Source organism: Balaenoptera physalus (assembly GCF_965194825.1).
Source record: "Balaenoptera physalus genome assembly, chromosome: 4".
Lineage (NCBI taxonomy): Eukaryota > Metazoa > Chordata > Mammalia > Artiodactyla > Balaenopteridae > Balaenoptera > Balaenoptera physalus.
This window is the reverse complement of record NC_138891.1, coordinates 12,987,906-13,010,376: the sequence shown is the minus strand read 5'-3', so window position 1 is coordinate 13,010,376 and position 22,471 is coordinate 12,987,906. Positions and strand designations below refer to the sequence as shown.

The 22,471-nt window shown below is 41.5% G+C and overlaps 1 protein-coding gene and 1 long non-coding RNA gene across 3 annotated transcripts in view; one reads left to right on the top strand and one right to left on the bottom strand.

Moving 5' to 3' along the window:
- Nucleotides 1–20,533, bottom strand: part of LOC309659526 — a 56,626-nt gene extending 36,093 nt beyond the window's left edge. Inside the window, exon 1 of the long non-coding RNA XR_014262863.1 lies at nucleotides 18,899–20,533. This is a non-coding gene — a long non-coding RNA (uncharacterized lncRNA). The remainder of the gene's footprint in view (nucleotides 1–18,898) is intronic.
- CPNE4 (copine 4) overlaps nucleotides 1–22,471 on the top strand; it is a 629,469-nt gene that overhangs the window by 303,866 nt on the left and 303,132 nt on the right. The gene's annotated exons all lie outside the window — the stretch shown is intronic.

The following is a 22,471-nucleotide window of genomic DNA, read 5'->3' as shown; positions in this document are numbered from 1 at the left end:
TTTAAAAAATTAAAAAGTAATAAAAAAAAGAAAGAAAGAAGAGAGCAGTCAAACCAAAAAACAAATCTACCAATGACAACAAGTGCTAAAAACTATACTAAAAAAAAAAAAAAAAAAAAAAAGACAGAAAGAACCCTAGGACAAATGTTAAAAACAAAGCTGTAGAGACAAAATCACACACAGAAGCATACACATACGCACTCACAGAAAGAGAAAAAATGAAACATATATATATATATATATATATATATATATATATATATATATATATATATATATATATATATCATTGCTCCCAAAATCCACCACCTCAATTTGAGATGATTCATTGTCTTTTCAGGTTTTCCACAGATTCAGGGTACATCAAGTTGATTGTGGAGATTTAATCCACTGCTCCTGAGGCTGGTGGGAGAGATTTCTCTTTCTCTTCTTTGTTCACACCGCTCCTGGGGTTCAGCTTTGGATTTGGCCTTGCCTTTGTGTATAGGTCACCTGAGGGTGTCTGTTCTTTGCTCAGACAGGACGGGGTTAAAGTAGCATCTGATTAGGGGTCTCTGGCTCATTCAGGCCGGGGGGAGGGAGGGGTACGGAATGTGGGGTGAGACTGCAGCGACAGAGGCCAGCGTGATGTTGCACCAGCCTGAGGTGTGCTGTGTGTTCTCCAGGGGAAGTTGTCCCTGGATCACGGGACCCTGGCAGTGGCGGGCTGCACAGCCTCCCCAGAGGGGAGGTGTGGATAGTGACCTGTGCTGGCACACAGGTTTCTTGGTGGCTGCAGAAGCAGCCTTAGCGTTTCACGTCCATCTCTGGGGTCTGCCCTGATAGCCGCGGCTCACATCCATTTCTGGAGTTCATTTAGGTGGTGCTATGAACCCCCTCTCCTCGTGCACCTGAAACAGTGGTCTCTTGACTCTTAGGCAGGTCCAGACTATTTCCTGGACTCCCTCCTGCTATTTCTGGCATACTAGTCCCTTACAGGCTGTGTTCAGCCTGACAACCCCCATCCTCTCCCTGGAATCTGACCTCCAGAGCCCGAGCCTCAGCTCCCAGTGCCCACCTACCCCAGTGGGTGAGCAGACAAACCTCTCTGGCTGGTGAGTGCTGGTCAGAACCAATCCTCTGTGTGGGAATCCCTCCGCTTTGCCCTCTGCACCCCTGTTGCTGTGCTCTCCTCCGTGGCTCTGAAGCTTCCCCCCCCCCACCTACCCCCCATCTCTGCCAGTGAAACGGCTTTCTACTATTTTGAAACTTTTCCTCCGTCACGCTCCCTCCCCAAGGAGCAGGTCCCATCCCTATTCTTTTGTCTCTGTTTTTTTTTTTTTTTCTGTTGCCCTACGCAGGTACTTGGGGAGTTTCTTGCCTTTTGGGAAGGAAGTCTGAGGTCTTCTGCCAGCGTTCAGTAGGTGTTCTGTAGGAGTTGTTCCACGTGTAGATGTATTTCTGATGTATTTGTGGGGAGGAAGGTGATCTCCACGTCTTACTCCTCCGCCAGCTTGAAGGTCTCCTCCAGCATACCTTTTTTGACTGAGTACAGTGGAACAGATCTTAGAGTCAATCTCACAGTGGAAGTTACTCTCTGTGACTCCTTAGGCATTAAAGGAACTGCAACTCCTGCCTAACTCTCTCTCAGGACACTTGTTCTTGGTACCCAGTCATCTTGCTGTGAAGAATTCCAAGCCATGTAAAGAGACCAGTTGTAAGTGGTCCAGCTGGCAGCTGGCACCAACCACCAGCCAGGCAAGTAAGGAATCTTCAAGGTGACTTCATCTCCACTCATAATTGGGCTGCAGCTTCATGAGAGATCCTGAGTAAGAATCACATAGTTGAACCCAGAACTGTGAGAGATAACAATAATAAATGGTGATTTTTTTCCCTATACTATTAAATTTAGGTTTTGTTTTGTTTTTTTCAGATAGTCACAGGAAACTAGAACAGCACACTGGCCCAGGGACAAAAACAGCCTGAACGAAAGGTGTCAAAGTTGCTGGAATCACCCGCTTGTGGTTTCACTGTAGCTCTAGATGTTAATCTTCCGTTCAGCTCTTTATCTTACCATAAATACTTGGAAAGCATGAGCGTGCCCTGTCATATACATCTCTGAAAAATTATTCTTCAGATCATGTATCCAGAATACTATATCTCCCCAAGGCACAAGGAAAGTAAGAGAATGCATATCTCTCAGTTTTGCAGCAGGTACTGTGTGATTCATTCATGGGCTGATGAGATGGGAATGAGGAGAGAGTTGCCCACAAATGGGCAACTAAAATTCTGGCTGGACTCAAGGCACATGAATATGGGAAGTGCTCAGAATTCTGCTCATTTTGGAATCTAGTTTGCTTCTATTTTCCTTAAGTAATAAAGCATCCAAAATATAGTGGCTTAAAACAACCACCATTTATTTAACTCAGTTTGTGGGCAGCAGTTTGTGCTGTGCTTAGCTGAGCATTCTTCTGGTCTCAGATGAACTTTCTCATATGTCTGTCTTCAACTGCAGTAAAACCTGGCTAATGGCAAGGATAATGGGCCACATGTTCCCTTGCTCTTCTGCAGCACAGGCTGGGATCAGTCACATGGCAGTGGTATAGCTCTAAGAGAAAGAGCAGAAACATGCAAGCTTCTTACAGCCTTGGCTTAGAATTGGCACACAGCCACTTCTGCCACATTTCTAAAACAAGTCACAAGGCCAGGCCAGATGCAGCGGGTGGGGAAATACACTGTATATTTTGAAAGATGAGTTGAAAAGTCACATTGTAAAGGATGTGGGACACGGGGAGGGGTAAAAAAAAAAAAAATCCATTTCACAATCACTTAGTCCTGGCCTTGGTTGACCAGTAGTACAAACCTTTGTGCTAGTTCTATGGATCAGGCTATGGAGGGCAGTCTAAAGATTCAAAAGGACCAGTTGCTAGCCATTTATTCCCAAGGCTGCAGTCATACTCAGGAAAGATATACCTCCCTGTTTGAAAGGAGTTTTCAAATCACATATTCAACAGATATTTACAATTTGTGTTTTGGTAATACTTGCCCACTCCCTGACATTAACATTTGCCTGATTGCATTTGGTTAAATCATGTGGATTCTTCTTAGGGCCAGCAACTGGGTTCCACAGAGGTGTAAATACTGATGATGATAAAATGTGAATGGATAGAGAAAGCAGAAGTAATAACAACTCTCAGAACTTCTACCCGATGGTTGAATCACAAGAGTCTCAAACTGTCAGTGCTAGGAGGAAATTTCAACCAACCTCTTCAACCCTGTTGGGGTAGAATAATTAATAATGGTGTGTGTGTGTGTGTGTGTGAGAGAGAGAGAGAGAGACAGAGAGAGACAGAGAGAGAGACAGAGATAGACGTTGACTCTAGGTACTGCAAAAGATAAAACAAGGTAAGAAAAAAGAACTAATGCGTATTGTGTCAGGAAGTCTATCTTACAAACTCAGATGCTCAGAGATGGAGTCCAACCTTAATCAGAACCTGAATTTCTTTTTTTTTTTTTTTGAAGTTTTGAATTTTATTTTATTTTATTTTTTATACAGCAGGTTCTTATTAGTTATCCGTTTTATACATATTAGTGTATACATGTCAATCTCAATCTCCCAGTTCATCCCACCACCACCCCTGCCACCACTTTCCCCCTTGGTGTCCATACGTTTGAAGAACCTGAATTTCTTATTCAGTAAGAAGCTGGTTCTTATTCATAGTTGTCCATTCTTTTCACAACTATCATTTGATCACTGCATAATGCTCCATCAATTAGAAGTACATAATTTACTTAGCCATTTCCCTGTTGTTAAACATTTATATTGTGTTTAGTTTCTTATCATTACAAATAGTGCTGCAATAAACATTTCTGAGCAGAGTATGTTCTCCCCAACTTGTGTATGTGTCAGGAGGGCTAAAAGGTGTTCATCTTTGTGTCTCCAGTGGCTAGAACAGTGCCTGGCACAAAGTAGGTACCTAACGATATATTTTTTAATATGTTTCCTCACATTTTAAATTCTTTATTTGGGAAAGATTATCAGATGCCTATGCTTTCAAAGTGTTCTTATCCAAATATTTCCTTTAAGGAGAAGAACAAATCACATGCACAGTTTTTCTTTCATTGAAAATCTTTATAGAAGCAATTATCAGCCAAACCTCCTTGTACTTTTGCTTTCTGGAAAAAAGGGACTAAATTTGAGTGGGGCTGAGTGTACAGAGACAGGGGGAGAGAATTCGTGTTTCCTGTCACCTGCCACATGCCAGGCACTGTCCTAAGCATGGTGCTGCATCATCTCATGTTATCTTCATGACACCCAAGACATGGGTAAAGTCATACCCGTATCCAAACCTCCAGGAGATCATGCAACTTGCTCAATTCCAAGGCCACCCAGTTGGCTAACAGCAGAACCAGGATTTGAATTCAGATTTGTCTGACTTAAAAGTACTGTCGAATTTTACCTTTCACTACCCCTCTGGAAACCAAGTTTGATATATAAGGTAGAAAATGGTCCAAGTCAATCTCAGAAACTTCTAATTCCAGTCCTGTGTTCATTGAAGTTTTCAGACTGAGGCCAGGATGCTAAGACCCAAGGCTTGAAGTACTCTTTCAGAGATGGTTTTCTCTGTGGGTTGCTGACTTGTTCTGCTGTGGGTCTGTGTTATCATAACCTGGTCTCTTTGCAGATCATCAGGGGCAAAGCAGGGACATCTTTTTCAGTGTCTATAAAGCCAAATATTCTGTCTTAACTGTTGGTTTAGTTCTGAGCTTTCAGATACGTTAGCAGGTTTGGAGGAGATTCCAGGGTTTCCCTCTGTGAACACTGATCTTTGGAGACACTGCTATGAGGCTCTGCTTAAATGTCTGTCCTTTGACATCATTCGCAGGCTTGCTGTGAGATCAGTGCAGTGTGACTTAGGTGTCTCTGTTTACTAGTGCTGCCAGCACTGTTCTGGCCACATACCAGCTACATTCAGTGCATCTGCTCACTGCCTCACCCGACTTCAATTCTGGAACCCAGAAGGAACAGCTGGGCAATTTGTCAACATTTTTTGCTGTGCACACCAGAAGAGTTCGTAATAGTCTCCTGTTCTACACCTGAGACTAGAGGTCTGAGGCACTTGAATAATATTCCTTAATATTCTCGGTTGTTCTCTGCCCTGGGACTTGATGTTTCCATGGCCCTGAGTCTCTGTTACCTGTTAGAAAGGAAGACTTGCACTCTACTTAGACTGGATGGGTGGAATCTGATTCTCACCCAAGTCCTTCTGGGACGTTTTCTATGTTACTCTTTTCCTTTCTCACTTTGGATGCATAGTCTGATTTGGCGTGAAAGTGACCCTCCTTCTATGTTTTCCTGGAACTTCCCCTCCCTATTTCCTCAACCTGGTGGGTAGGCCCATCTGACTATTGCTGTCTCATCTGGGGATCCTAGCAATGGGGATCTCTCACTTTCTCTCCAGTCCTGTTGGCTTCTGGCTTGGTTTCTTTTGAATCCTAGCATGGCTTGAGCTCGGGGCCACTAGTCAATGTACCCAGACTAGGTCCTGACACTGAGTATTTACTAAGCACCTATCAGCCCTCCCAAGCCTGAGAAAACACTTATGAAGTATACTACATTTTATATCCCAGATTTTTTTTGCACAGTGATGCCCTCTCTTTGAAGACAGAGCCCATGGTTGAGTCCTGTCTTTGGTAAGAACTAATAGCCCAGAGTCTCCCTCGTTTCTCCTCTGTTGACATATAACTTTGGCAGACACCTGAGCAGATGGAGCATCTGGGTTTTATTCCACTTCTGTCTCTGTTTAGGGTCACAAGGCAACTTTTTTTGCCTGAATTGTATAGCTTTACCTCTTTTGCAGTGGTATACATGGTTTGGAGTGACTGGACAGGAAGTTATTGTGAAATACAGTAAAGTACAAAAATAAACCTGACCCCATTTCAATCAGGAAAGCAGCATGAGCTCTTTAGAAAACTCCAGGCACCACCTGCATACTGACTGATTGGCCTGCTGTGGGCATTACTGATAGAAGCAGGTCACTCCTCTCAGGCCCCCCAGGACAAATGATGGAGGCTGCCTGCAGGTGCCACTGGGGAAACACATGTCCATGCACCATGCTGCGATGTCTGGATACTGACTCCACTTGATATATAAACCTCTCTGTCCTTTTTCTTATCTCTACTTCCTTCTTTATAATCAGTGTGAACCCCTTGGAAATCTTTCTAGATGATCCCTTTCTGTGGTGATATTGTGAGTTCACCCCTAAAGTAGCTCTCAATCCCACCTCCTTTTCTTCCACCCTCACGGAGGGCTTCTTCACTTCTCTCATAGAAGATGGACTAGCTGCCTGTTAGGCATGTTCATCTTTGTGCTTGGTCTTCTCCTGTTGCCAGAGTGGTTTCCCTAATATATATCAATTGTGTCATTTATTCCAAATATACATCCAATCATGCTTCTCATTTCTTCAGAACTTTTATCATGAAATTAAGGCCACACCCTTAGGCTAACAATCAAATCCTCGCCAACTGTAATGCCAGTATTTCTTTTTTGGATTTTCTTCACCCAGGCCTTCCCAACTCACACATGGGCCACACTAGTGAGAGGCACATGGTGGGAGGGCCTCAACAGAATTGAAAGAGACCCTCCTTTTCTTACCCATCAAATATTTCAGCAAATAACGTCTCATCCATTTTAACCCTGACATTTTAAGCGTCCATAAAATTAAAATATTGGTACTTTTAGGATCAAAATCCTAAATAATTTTTTCCTTTTTTGCCAGTAATGGATTGATGGAATGTGACAAAACTAGCAAGATTTGTGCAAAACCATTTCTTCTGTCATTTTTATCATGAGGCTACAACCCCAAAGCCATTCCACCATTTATCTACCCATATAGTAACCATTAGGTGCTTGGCACTTACCAGGAGATGAGAATATATAAATTTTTAAGATAAATGGACACTGTCTTCAAGCAGCTTGCCATGTAATAGTGGTAGAGACCTGTAAGCAGAGCTGTATTATTAGGTGTTATGAGAGCTGCAAAAGCACTCTTAATGGTTACAGAGGGAGCACAAACTCCTGGAGAGGTTAGGAAAGGCTTCTGGAAGGAGATGTTTGAAATACACACACACACACAAACACACACACATAAAATGAACAATCCATATGAAGACTGAGACCTGATGTCTAAGGCTCTTGGAGACCAAAGCCTGCTCCATTCCTAGACTTTACATTTGTTCTTCAAGAATAGAGAGAAGGCAGTAACCCCAGCTGCTAGCACTGACCACTTTTTCACTAACCCTAGGATGATCTGCAGGCCACTGAATTATTATTCTGGTGTGTTTCACCAGTGGTTACATTAGGGAAAGGGGGTATAGGCTGCCACTGAAAATGGTGATTGTATGTGGCCCTTGTGTCAGTGCTGGAGCATCATTCGTGGGAGCTAAGAGATGGGAGAAAGGGAGGGGATTGTGGAAGAAGATTATTCCAGTTTTTTCATAACTCAATTTGGAGACTCAGGAGTAGCAGCAAAATATCAGAAAATAAAAACAAAAACAAAAAAACCCCAAGAGCAGGTAGAAAATAATGATCTATTTTCAGGATACATAACAATTCTGTGACTCACTCTTGCCCGTAGAGGGGATTCAGTGAGATGCGGGGTCTGAATATACCTCTGAAGGCTCTTGTGGGAGAATTTTGAGCCCAGCTCAGGACCTCAGATGAGATTATTATGATGGTCCCATTCGGTATTGCAGCTCCGCTTCATGCCTTGGTCTTAAACACACTGCACAGAGTTTAACCTTTAATGAGTTTATGTTTACTTCAGGAACAAGTCCTGGCCCAGCTGTCTGTGTCTTTTCTAATTCAATTATGCCCAGTCTCTCATGGGATAACTCTAAAAGTTAGAAACATATCCACAGTAGCGTTCATAATATTTTTTCTCTTTCAGAGCCAGTTTTCAAAACTCCACAAAGTGAATAAATACATCTTAAGCTCTTTGGAAATGTCTTGTCAGGAGAGTTTGGAGAAAAGTGTCTTTAATTGAATATGGGGCATACAAGTTCAATTTAAATTCCAAAGTGTGGGCTTCCCTGGTGGCGCAATGGTTAAGAATCTGCCTGCCAATGCAGGGGACATGGGTTCGAACCCTGGTCCGGGAAGATCCCACATGCTGTGGAGCAACTAAGTCAGTGTGCCACAACTACTGAGCCTGTGCTCTAGAGCCCACAAGCCACAACTACTGAGCCCATGTGCCACAACTACTGAAGCCGTCATACCTAGAGCCCGTGCTCCACAACAAGAAAAACCACTGCAATGAGGAGACTGTGCACCTCAACGAAGAGTAGCTCTTGCTCGCTGCAACTAGAGAAAACCCACATGCAGCAATGAAGACCCAACACAGCCATAAATAAATAAATAAATAAATAAATAAAAAGTTTATAAAAATAAAGATAAAAATAAATATATTCCAAAGTGTGATGGAGTTAAACTTTGCACAATTTTATCTTATTGATTTTCTTCTGTGTTTTTGGTTAAAAAAGAAATAAAAACTTCCAAGCAATCACTTTTCTTTTGTGAAAGTCAAGCTATGATGTCAGTAGTATTAATGCCATATTAAAAAAGTATTGTATTGGCACAAAAACAGAAACATAGATCAATGGAACAGGATAGAAAGCCCAGAGATAAACCCATGCACATATGGTCAACTTATCTTTGATAAAGGAGACAAGCATATACAGTGGAGAAAAGACAGCCTCTTCAATAAGTGGTGCTGGGAAAACTGGACAGGTACATGTAAAAGCATGAAATTAGAACACTCTCTGACACCATACACAAAAATAAACTCAAAATGGATTAAAGACCTAAGTGTAAGGCCAGACACTATCAAACTCTTAGAGGAAAACATAGGCAGAACACTCTATGACATAAATCACAGCAAGATCCTTTTTGATCTAGCTCCTAGAGAAATGGAAATAAGAACACAAATAAACAAATGGGACCTAATGAAACTTAAAAGCTTTTGCACAGCAAAGGAAACCATCAACAAGACCAAAAGACAATGCTCAGAATGAGAGAAAATATTTGCAAATGAATCAATGGACAAAGGATTAATCGCCAAGATTTACAAGCCGCTCATGCAGCTCGATAACAAAAAAACAAACAAACCAATCCAAAAATGGCAGAAGACCTAAATAGACATTTCTCCAAAGAAGATATACAGATTAACAGCAGACACATGAAAGAATGCTCAACATCATTAATCATTAGAGAAATGCAAATCAAAACTACAATGAGATATCATCTCACACCAGTTAGAATGGCCATCATCAAAAAATCTAGAAACAATAAATGCTGGAGAGGATGTGGAGAAAAGGGAACACTCTTGCACTGTTGGTGGGAATGTAAATTGATACAGCCACTATAGAGAACAGTATGGAGGTTCCTTAAAACACTAAAAATAGAACTATCATACGACCCAGCAATCCCACTACTGGGCATATACCCTGAGAAAACCATAATTCAAAAAGAGTCATGTACCAAAATGTTCATTGCAGCTCTATTTACAATAGCCAGGACATGGAAGCAACCTAAGTGTCCATCATCGGATGAATGGATAAAGAAGATGTGGCACATATATACAATGGAATATTACTCAGCCATAAAAAGAAATGAAATGGAGGTATTTGTAGTGAGGTGGATGGAGTTAGAGTCTGTCATACAGAGTGAAGTAAGTCAGAAAGAGAAAAACAAATACAGTATGCTAACACATATATATGGAATCTAAGGAAAAAAAAAAAAGGTCATGAAGAACCTAGTGGCAAGATGGGAATAAAGACACAGACCTACTAGAGAATGGACTTGAGGATATGGGGAGGGGGAAGGGTAAGATGTGACAGGGTGAGAGAGTGGCATGGACATATATACACTACCAAATGTAAAATAGATAGCTAGTGGGAAGCAGCCACATAGCACAGGGAGATCAGCTAGGTGGTTTGTGACCACCTAGAGGGGTAGGACAGGGAGGATGGGAGGGAGGGAGACGCAAGAGGGAAGAAATATGGGAACATATGTATATGTATAACTGATTCACTTTGTTATAAAGCAGAAACTAACACACCATCGTAAAGCAATTATACTCCAATAAAGATGTTTAAAAAACAAAAAACAAAAACCAAAAAAGAAAGTATTACCAATTTTCTACCACCTAATGCATATTTACATGTCCGAATTCTGGGACTTCCCTGGTGGTCCAGTGGGTAGGACTACATGCTCCCAACGCAGGGGAGCCAGGTTTGATCCCTGGTCAGGGAACTAGATCCCACATGCACACTGCAACTATGACTTTGCATGCCGCAACCAGGGAGCCCGCATGCAACAACTAAGAGGTCCACAGGCCACAACTAAAAGATCTTGCAAGCTGCAATGAAGATCCCGCATGCCACAACTAAGACCCAGCACAGCCTAAATAAATAAATAAATCTTTAAAAAAATAAAAAGTAAATAAATGTCCCAATTCAGCTAATTATTTGGTAAGCTGAGAAGAGAGTAAGAGGTAACTGCTTTCTTTCTTCCAAACTCTTGCCTAGTTGAAAGAAAATTGGAAGGTTGAAAAACTTCTTCCTTGGACTCCCAACTACCTCACAAAACTCCCACCTCACACTCAGCTGAAGGGTCATCTCTTCTAGGAGGGATCTTCCTACCACCCTTCATAGGTCAGGTTAGATGATGCTATTAGGTGTGAATTTATATCACTCTGTGGATATCCTTAACTTCACACTTAGACTATTTAATCTGTATCTGTTTACTGTATTTACTAAGTATCTGTTTATGTGTCTAACTCTCTTACATTGTGATGTTCCTGAGGGTGGAAACTGTACCCTAGTTATCATCCCATTATCTTACACAAGTCATGGAACAGAGTAGGTCTTTGGTGGTGATTCAGTGCATTATTGTGTACATGTCCATAGATCCATCTTAGTTGGCAGAAGCCTGTGACTGAGGCCTTTGAGGAGTGCTCTTCTCATAATTATGTCATTGGTTCAATGGCAGAACATCTGAGGTCTCATGTCCATTCACTGGGCAGTTTTGCTCAACCAGTGCACTTCTGGGTAAGCCTTGACATGGCTCATTCAGGGAGTTTTGATGTAAGAGACATTGATGTGCTGTATCTGAACAGGGCAGTCAATCTATCTCAGAACATCACTGACACAAATATTGCCATTCCTAATGCAAGTAAAATACTTACCCCACTTTCTATAGCCATTGACTCTGAGGTATTAATAAGGTTTGTAATAGAGCCCACTCGTTTCCATGTTCCTGGTTCCTACAGAATAGAACAAAAACATATAATAGTTGTCCTGAGAGTTGGACCCTTCTAGGGTGATCGTTTGGTAAGTTTGTAATACAGTCTAACCTTTAGCTGAACTTTGGGAGGAATCTCTGTGATGGAATAAACCAGTAGTCTTGATTAGCCACTGGCATGAAGCCAGCCACATCATGATTCATTCATGCTCGTGAAATCATGGGCAGATAGATCTCCAGTGAGTTGGATGTGTTCTGTGCTGCCTTCCTCAGAACCCTCCCCTTGCCAGTTTTGGGATACTTGCTCAGGAAATACTAAATCCAAGAAAACAGGTCATTGCAAATGATGAGGGCTATAAAGTATCCTGCTTTCAGCCCAACTCTCCTTGACAAATGAGAATGACGAGAAGATGGCGTTGATGTGGTCAGCGTTTCAATCCAGAATTCAGATTTCTGCAGCTTAAGAAAACCAGAGCCACTGTGACCTGCAGAGTGTAGTCATACAGTGTGGAGTGAATGAAGCTTAAGTAAATACCTGTCAGAGTCTAGAGCTGACCAATGCCATCTGGAGTGAATAGGAACCATTCGGCCCCGTTCCAAAGAAAGACTGGTCAGTCTTCTGGTTGGAAGAACAGAGCTGTTACATTCGCAAAGAAAGTGAAACTTGCCCAACACCATTAGAGGAAAAGAGTATATGTGTATTATTCTAACAACAAAGCAGTGGCATGGAGAGGAAGGCTCCCGCGGTCTGCCTCTGTGAACTGCAGTGGCACTGATGCTCTTTGAGTGGGAGGTTTATGTTCATTTGCAAATGCGATGACATTTTCAGCTTTTTGTGCCAGGAAGCACCTTGGGAAGCTTGTGGGTGAATGCATTCTCCCTAGAGAGCAGCAAATGAGGTTAAATCCATGTACTGATGGAGTGTCTGGAGAGAAGGGTGGGGGAGCGGGGGAGGAAGGGGCGGATAGATGTGTGGCAATGGGTTACTCTAGTTTGAACTGACTTAGAGAAAATGTATCTTGCATCATTCCTTCAAAGACTGCAGGGACGAAGCTTGGGAAACATGTGTCTCAGTAGAAAGCTATGGGGTGGTTTGTGCTCTTGACCTGAGGGAGCAGATCCAGAATAGATGAATGTGTCTGAATAGTCAGGGATGGGACACCTGACTTCATCTGAGTTAGGGATTCAATTCAACAAGTTTGATAAACAGGGAGATTGGTAGTGACCAAACTAACCCCCTTAAATAGTTAATGAGGCTGAAGATGATTCCAAAATGGCTTAATGTGGCAGAATTTTTCTCACAAAATGGTTTTGATTCAAGTAACCTTGGACAACTGTGGTGCAAGAATAAAGAAAGTTCTCTAGACAGAAAAAGCTCTGCTGCTTCCTCAAGCCAAAGTTGTTAGAGTCCAAAGGAACTTAATTTGGTACTGAGTTCACCCCCTCAATCTCCTAGGGAGGAGGAGGAACCATGAGAATTTAAATGATTCCCTTGGAATTGGAGGCTATCATCAGTGTACTGCTCTGAGCTTTGATGATTATGCCTCTCACTCTGGAATCTTGGACCCTGCTGCTTCCCTTTAGGCATTGGCTACAAACCAGGGACCATCCCAAAGTAATAGTAAACACATTTCCAAGTGATCCTGGAAAGAGCTCTAGACTTTTTGGCAACTCACTAGCAGATTTTTGATTCACTGAGAGAATTTCCACTGGGACAGGGTACTTCACTGCTGAATAATAGAATTGCCATATGCAAAATAAAACAATAAGCAGCAAGCAAAAATAGTAGTACTGCCATGTCTACTTCTGCCACGTATGGCACCTTTGCAGATATGAGAAAGATGCCCCCTGCCCCCGGTGGTTGAATTTGAGAAAAACACCCTTTCCCCTGCACTGACTTTCCAGGATGGGCTTGGAGAGGGGCTGGATTTCATTCCCCATTCACCCCCTTGACCAGGCACGCCTTAGCAGGATGCAGACTACACATTTGGATGCAGGAACTCTGGTACCAGACTTACTTTCAGGTTTTTGTGATACCATAAAGAAGAACATCTGTACAAGTTCTTTGAAAGATGTCGTGCTCTTTATCGGTGTAAGTCCTATTAAGATACTGAAATTGGTGGACTACAGGGAGATCCCTTTATAGCCAAATTGTGCTTGGGCATCTAAGTTGAAACTCATTCTACTCCTGAGAGCTTTACACCCAAGTCAGCTGCATCTCTGAAAAAGTAGTTTCCAAAATTGAACTGGATTTTCCATAAGTATTTTCTTGGGAAATGTCACGAAAGGATAATTATAAGGGTCTGTGTGTCAGGATACATCCCTGGTGAGAAGTGTCATTCCTCAGAGGTGGCCCCTGATTGCTTGGTATGTTGAGAGCCTGATAATCCTTGGCATGTTGAGAGCCATCTCAGGGTGGTTGTGCACCACAGGCAAGGAAACAGGAGGGCAGCCAGTGGCAATGAGCTCATAGAAACAGGGCACACGATATGGGAGTGACGGGGGAAATGCACGGTGGTAACTCCTGATATGAGGACTTTGATCTCAGGTACACAGACACGGAGGTTTACAAGTCTGTTGCCCAGTTCTCTGTGACTCTCTCCTTTTGAAGAGGTGATATTTGAGCAGATTTCTGAATGGTGAGAGGGAGCTAGCCAATGTGAAAATCTTGGAGTAAAGCCTTCCAGAGAGAGAAAATAGCAAGTGCAAAGATCCTGGGGCAGGCACAAATTTGGTGTGTTCAGAAAGAGAACTGGATCAGTATGTTTGGATTTTAGTGAGTGAGGGAGATCACAATGGAAGAAATGGTCAGAGCAGTAGACAGAAGTCATATCATGTTGGGCAATTGTTGTCAACTCCCACCGCGTATCAAAAATGCAGGCGCTCTACCAGCAGCAATTCGTATTCAGTTAGTCTAGGGTGGAGAATTAGTGTTTGATTTTTGTTGTCGTTGTTGTGACTGTTGTTGCTCCTGTGGTTATTTTAGGTCTCCAGGTGGTTCCAGTCAGAGGTGAAAAGGCTCTGATGTGGAGCCTTATAGGGTCTTCTAGAAATTTGGATTTTATTTTAAGAACAGTAAAAAACCACAAAGGATTTTAAGCAGGGAAATGACATGATATGATTTCCATGTCTAAATGTCATTCTTGCTCCTGTGTAGAGAATGAATTAAAAGGGGTAAGTATGAGGGAAACTCTTGGAAGTCCATGACCAATATCCGTGGAGCCTTGGTCTACTGGAGGGAAAAGTGGATGGAGAGGGGAAGCGTGGAGGTGTAGTCCTGCACATTTCCTAAAGTATTTATTTTCTGATGGATTGGATTTGGGGGTATGGGAAAAGATGAATGACCGACAGATTTTTTATTTGAGGAATTCAGTGTATTGTGGTGTCATTTACAGAAATAGGACACCCTGAGGAGAAGCATTTTTTTTTTTGAGGATGAGGGAGCGGAATAAAAACTTCCATCCTGGCGAGTTGTGTTGAGGCTACATGTTGATTTCCAAGTGTAGATGTCTGGTTAGCAGCCGTTTATTCACAATAGGAATTTAGGGGTGAGATACAGGATGTGCATAGAAAATTGAGTTTGTATGGTATATCGATGGTGTTTCTCATCTCATATGAGATGGTATGCGGGTGAGGGCAGGAATAAACTTTTCAGTGACAACAACCTTGGTCCAGAGGCAACTCTGAAGATGAATCACTGTCCTGTTCCTATCCTGCCCCTCATCCCAGGCTGGTTCTCCTGCCAAGAGAGAGGGGGGTACTTTCAGTTCCTAGTTCCCTTTAATTCTGATTCAAGGAGAAAGCTGCCAGTTTTGTGACTATAGTGCAATATCTTTAATAACTTAATGATGCCTTCTGACAACCTTAACACCAGTGAAGCGGTTCACTTAATGGTGACAATCAGTCCTTTTGTTAGAGAAAACAACTGACATCACTGGGGAAACTTGGCTTGGTGATGGCAGGCAGCCCTGGAGGGGTGAAACCTGCCTCCAGCATGGTTTCAGAGCACCCAGTGGCCATGGGGGATGGGGCATGGTACCTTCCCAGACACTCTTGATGAATTTCTCCATTCCACAAGCACATCAGTAACTCGCCTCCTTTCCCGATCTTGTATGGTCTGTTGATATTTTGACTTAGAGCAACATTCTTCATACCTGGAGAGGCACACCCCCTAGGGAAACATGAAGATTTTCCAAAGAGTATAAGGGCTTAATTACAGATCTTCCAGTTCCATCTGTACTGTTTCTTAAGAATTGAACTGCCTAGGAACTCACCCTTCTCCTACTCTATCAAATAAAGAAACTTGTTGCTGGGCTCTGTCTATGGTGCATTGCCCTGTGGTTTACAAAAGAATCCTAAGTTCTAAACAAGGGGCCATTTGAATATTAGTGTAAGTATTGAGAAAACAGATGACCGTCCTGACTGGGTAATCAACAAATCTTTCTGCAAGTCAGGTTTTCCGATTCTTTGCTTTCTACAAAATTGAAGGTGGACTAATTGACATGTCAGTTGCTAGATCATTAAAAATAACTTTGATAATAAATCACTACGATTTTGACATACAACTTGGAAGGGGTACAAAAATTGAATGGCACCTCTATTACAAAACTTCCGTTCATGTCTATTTATTTACAAGAAAAAGTTTCTCAGTTCTAAGCATTTATAAAAATGAAAAACAGGAATGCAATGGAGGCTGAATCTGATTTATTCTTGAGATTTGTTATATTTATTCTTTAATACATGAAGTAATTATAGGAGAAATAGCCATTCATCTCATTAAGAGATGCATTTTGAATTATAACTTTAACTCTAATAATTATCATAATTTAGAGAATATTTCATTGTTTTGATCAATCCTATACTCATAACTGTAATGATAACTCAATCCAAATTAAAATCTTTAACAGCATTACAGAAAACTTTTAAAAAAGATTTACATTTATAGACATATTTTTGTCACAAAGAGGTATGAGAGACCAATGAATAAAACATTTTAAAGTATAAAATTATATTTCTTTGGGATAAAATTCTATGAGGAAAATAAAATGGAAATCCAGTTTGAAGGGAGAAAAGGAAGTTTATAAAATTTATTAATGAAGAGTTTGTCTAAGTATTTTTTCAATAGATAATAGCATTAAATCACTATGGCATCAAATTTCCACTCTTTAGAGTTCAAGCAGTTTTAAGATGGCAGAATTAAAATATGCTGAATGTTATATGCTATTAAAGCTGGGGATGAAATATTTCAGATGCCAGCTTAGAAGTGTTTAAATGGATTCACAGCTTTTCAAAATTCTTTCAAGGGGCATCTAAGCACAAAGCTAGAAGATGACTTTTAGAGCGTGTGATGGATCTTCTTATGGGCTCTTTAGGTTCCTCTTAGGCCAAGGACAAAAATCCTCATTCTAAATGGCCACTCTTGGGCCATTGAGCCCTGGGGTGTTGCAATTTTAGTTCAGGATAATTTCAAAGTGACCATTGGGAGGATATAGATAGGTAGGTAGGTAGGTAGATAGATAGATAGATAGATAGATAGATAGATAGATAGATAGATGTACATAACGTAAAATTTACCATTTCAACGGTCTTCAAGTGTATGATTCTGTGACATTAAGTACATTCACACTTGTGTGCCCATCACCACCATGAAAATATGTATTTTAAAAAACCTCTAGCACCTCAAATATTTACCATCAGTGAGTTGTATTTTATTGGTGTTTGCTGAGAGAGAACTAGGCATGTGAAACATTGTACCTTATTTTCTGTATAATTCTGATTGAGAATTTTGTTTCCTCTGTGCTGCCATATAAGTCCCACGAGAAATACCTCCTAGCATTCAGGTCTTGGAAAGAATTTCATTTTAAAAATATTGTCAGTGGCTGGGCTCTTTATTTATCTGCATTTAAAAACCTGTGACAATTATGTATTCCTTATGTGGTAGAAATATGAAACAAGAAGAGAGTTTGGAGGTCTTTTACTGAGGGCAGTGAGCTGTATGCTCAGCTCTACATGACTAATGTGGTCCTCTGTGAAGCCCTGGGAGACACAGTCCAAGAGGGGGTCTGAAAGGATGTATTTCTAACCAGGATTTACTCTATTATCTTTACATTAAGTTATATATCTGATTTGTCTGGGAAGTTCATTTTTTCATTCACTCATTCATATTCACTCATCAAACATTGATTGGACACCTATTATATGCCAGGTCACCACCATGCTGGCACTGGGCTAGAGGTAAAATGTATAATAACCACCCTCAGAACAATACATGGTTTAAAGTGGGAAAGAGAATTATTCTAAATGTTACCAGTGGGGTTGGCGCTGTTGCTGGTGACACCTAACTGAGCCAGGAAGCAGAGTCAGAGAATGGGTTTCAGAAGGGATGATGCCATAGCTGAGCCTCAGAAGACAAGCAGGAATGAGCAAGGTGGAGAGAAGAAGGACAGAATTTCTAGCCAAACGTAGCAGCTGGTCTTCCCAACTAGCTCTCCCCAGACTCGGCCCATTCTTGACCTGCATTGGAGAGATTTGAAATTCTAAATTAGATTCCTAAGAAAGGTGCCAATTAGAAGAAAGCATGGAGTGACTGGCAAACAAAATCGGCTGTGTTGGGGTAGGGGGTATCTAGACAGGTACCACTTGGCCTGCAGAACAAAGAAGTACCCCTGGGGAGGGTGGGTGTTGGCTAAGCGGCTTAGTTAATTTTCAGATGTCCTGTGTTCTTAAAACTCTGTGACAGCAAGACATGGGCATTTATTGTTTTGTGAGCAGAGGGGTTAGCATAGCCTTTCACTGAAGGTCAAACCAACCCATGGAGGGGAAGTACAGAACTCCCACATCTGGCAAGAGTAGGAGAAAGGACCTGGAAATGGCAAAAGCATGTCAGACATGAGTGCAAGTTCATAGTGTACTGCTGTCTGCCTGCAGTGGGCGTGGGCATAGGAAACTAAGCTGGAAGAAAAGCAAGCATGGCTCTCCCTTATTCCCTCTCCTGTTTCTTGTCACCCAGTCTCCCCTTAAGGATTTGACAAGGGGAGGTGATTAGAAGGAGAATGGAATAGAGGAAGAAATGGACATGGGTTGGGTGTCTACTGTGTGCATCAAGCTTCAGCTCAGTATCACCTCCTTCTCTGAACTCCTGGACTAGAAAGATGAAAGGCCCCTTTTTGTGCTCCTAGGGTGCCCTATTCAGAACTCCAACCTGATTTACTTTGGGTTTTTTTTTACATTTCTGTTGGATTATAATTGTTTTACAATGTTGTGTTAGTTTCTGCTGTACAACAAAGTGAATCAGCTATAAGTATACATATATCCCCATATTCCCTCCCTCTTGAGCCTCCCTCCCACCCTCCCCAACCCAGGTCATCACAAAGCACCGAGCTGTTCTCCCTGTGCTATACAGCAGCTTCCCACTAGCTATCTATTGTACACGTGGTAGTGTATATATGTCAGTGCTACTCCCTCAGTTTATCCCAGCCTCCCCTTCCCCCCATGTCCACAAGTCCATTCTCTACATCTGCGTCTCTATTCCTGCCCTGCCACTAGGTTCATCAGTACCATTTTTCTAGATTCCATATATATGTGTTAATATACAGTATTTGTTTTTCTCTTTCTGACTTAACTTCACTCTGTATGACGGACCAATTTACTTTATTCTATTGGGGAATTTTTTTTCTTTCTGTACATGCCTCCTTCTCAAAATCATGATTTTCCCCAAAGCAAAGGTTATATATTCTGATATCATAGATTCCTTAGAAGCATTTGGCACATAGTAGATACTCAGTTTCTGAATTAAGTGAATTGCATCTCTTTAATGGCGTTTTATGTTCGATGCCTCATTGAATAATTGCAGAAAGCACTGGCTTAGTGTGGGCTGTGTACCAGGAAGGCTCTAACCCATATTCTTCTCCTAAAACCCTGTAAAGTGGACACTCATTATCTCCCATTATATAGGCAGTTACCACATCTCATAAAAGTTAAATAACTTGGCCTGGTCCCACAGCTAGCAGGTAACAGAGCTGGGATTTGAACCAAGGCAGTCTGACTCCTGAGTTTGCACTTTGAACCATTATTCCCATCCTGTTCTTGCCACATTAATATTGGGTGGATATTTATAACCATGTAACCCAGTTTTGCAAAGAAGGTAAGTAAGTCTCAGAGAGTATAAGGGAGTTGCCCAAGACACACAGCTGGTAATTGGCTGGCCTGAGATTCAGATTCAAACATGTGCAACTCCAAAGCTCATGTCTATTACACTCCACAGCAATTTGCACACTCTCAGAACTGGACAATCATCTCAAGTGTTTTGACTGAGGACGCTGAGTTAAGGTATCATTTCTTCAAGAATGTAGGGTGAGTAGCTGAAGATGGGTGGCTGGTGAAAGAGCAGAAGCAGACCGAACTTCCTCTGTTATTAGCTTCTTATTTAAAAGTGTAATGTGTGTGCATGTGTGCATTTGGTTGAGTTCTCTGAAATGTGCACAGTGTAAAAATTTTGAAAACAGAGGAAAAAATGAATAAGAAATCATCATTATCATTCTACCTTCCTGGCATAATCATTGCTAATTTCTGTGCATCTAGTATGTATGTGTATGTGTATAAATAAATATATTTATAAGTGAATTTAGACTCACATTGTTGTCTGTGACTTTTTTCAGCTTAACATTATAACCTAAGCACTTTCTAATTTCATTAAATATTCTTCAATTATGTGCTTTTTAATAACTTCACAGTAAGTGGATAAACCATAATTTATTTAATCCTGATTCCTCTATTGTTGGATATTTATCAGTGTTTACATCTTAGATAATTTTACAGAAAATTCTTAAAAATAGAGTGGTTGGATCACAGACTTTTTATGCACATGGAGAAAATGTCCTCAACAAAGGTGGTATAAATTTATTTTTCCTCCAAATCTATATGTAAATCTCATCTCCCCAATCTTTGTCTACAGTATTATCTTTTCAAAATTTGTCAGTTGGATAGATGAAAAATTTTCTCTTGTTTTAACATTACAGTCGTTTGATTATTAAAGTGACTAGATGTTTTCTATATATTCTTGGTCATTTGTTTTTCTTCTTTTTGGAAAAGTACTTTCATATCATTTGCTTTTTCCATTAGGATATTTTTAATATTCTAATCAACTTGTCTGAACTATTATTAAAAAGAAGACTTCATCTGTTACAGATATTTTCCAAATTGTTAATTTGTCTTTTTAAATAATTAATTAATTAATTAATTAATTTTTGGCTGTGTGTGGGCTTTCTCTAGTTGCAGAGAGCGGGCGCTACTCTTCGTTGTGGTGCGTGGGCTTCTCATTGCGGTGGCTTCTCTTGTTACCGAGCACAGGCTCTAGGCGTGTGGGCTTCAGTAGTTGTGGTGTGCGGGCTCAGTAGTTGTGGCACACGGGCTTAGTTGCTCTGTGGCATGTGGGATCTTCCCAGACCAGGGCTCGAATCCGTGTCCCCTGCATTGGCAGGCGGATTCTTAACCACTGCACCACCAGGGAAGTCCTGTTAATTTGTCTTTAAAATGTTTTTCTTTTTTTTTACATATGGAAGTTTAAAAATTATATAAACAAACTCTGAATTTACTTTGTGGTGTCTTTACTTCTAAAATTTGAATACCTCAAAATCAGAATCATATTTACCTATGTTTTCTTACACTTATGGTTTCAGTTTTTATAGTTAAGACTTTAATACATTTGCCATTCATTTTGGTACATGGTATGATGTAGGTGTTAATTAATCTTTTCTTTTTCTCAATTAAAGAATTGTTCAAAAGTGATCTACTGAGCAGTCCTTTCTCTGGTGGTCCTTGGTACAATCCTCCCCTAGTTTTTTATTTAACAACATCCGCTCCCCTCTCATTATATAAAAGGGGGAGGCTATGTGTTGTGGGGTCTTCAGATGCATAATTCCCAGCTTCTGCCCTCCAAGAACTTGTAACTAAGTGGGGAAGTTCAAGCTGTTAAATTAACTCCTGCGCAAGACAGAAGGAAGAATATGGGTGATCATTTTGGTCAAGGCCTCAAGGTTTTCTTTAGGATATTCGTGGAGGTCCTCGGGAAGATGGCGGAAGAGTAAGACGCGGAGATCACCTTCCTTCCCACAGATACAGTAGAAATACATCTACACGTGGAACTGCTCCTACAGGATATTCGTGAAATCTCGGGTCTAGTTTCAATATCCCCTGTGGAAGATGCAGAGATTCACCACCCACGCCTCCTTCAAGGAAGCTTCATGCCCAGTGGTGGAGAAGGATGGTCATCAGAGAACCTCCAACTGTCAAAGCCTTCAGGGTCGCCTGGGTGCAGAAGAACACCTCATCCAAGGACATGCCCTTTCCAAGGCATCTGGTGCCTAAGTGAGGCCGGGTGTAAATGCCTCACTATGTGGGCCTAATGCAGGGAGATGCTGACAAGGAGTATTTGCTCCAAGGCTCCCCACGAGTTGGTCAAGACTTTATCAGCCCTGCATTGCTGTTCATCTTCTCCCTCTGCCAAATCCTGCTTCCTCCCTTTCCTCTCACAGGTATTAATCCCTAATAAACCTCTTGTACCCCCAAACCCACTTCAACATCTGCTTCTGAAGAACCTAACCTGAGATGTCCCCTCCTTCCCTCAAGTATTGCCCTGGACCAAGGGGGGCTAATCAACACTTCCAAGGCACCCACAGAAACTTAGTTCTGGAGATGCAGGAGAAACCTTACAAATGAATTCAGTGTGCCAGGAAATGAGTGCATCAGTTAGCAAGTAATATAAACTTAAAATGTGTGAAGATACAAAGAGAGAGGTAGAGGTTCGAGCTGGTAATAACTGATGTGTTCACAGAAGGTGTACAGGGAACCACCTGCCAATCAGAAGCGTGTGCTGGTGCTAAGTTCTTAGGATCTGATGAAAGAAGCATAGCATCATCACCTCATGTCCACAGAGAAGATATTCACTTTCCCTGCACAATACAAATACGATTTCTAAATGGGCACTGTGTGATAGCACTAACATTTACAGCGTATCCCATGTGCCAGGCAGTGCACTAGGCAATTTCTAAGGATAGTCTCACGTAATCTTCACATCGAACATTATTATCACCCTCATTTTCCTTAGAAAGTGTAAGTACCTGCCCAAAGTCATGCACATTTTAAGCGGTGGACTCAGTGCAGGAACCTGAGCAGCCTAAGCACTACTTTGTT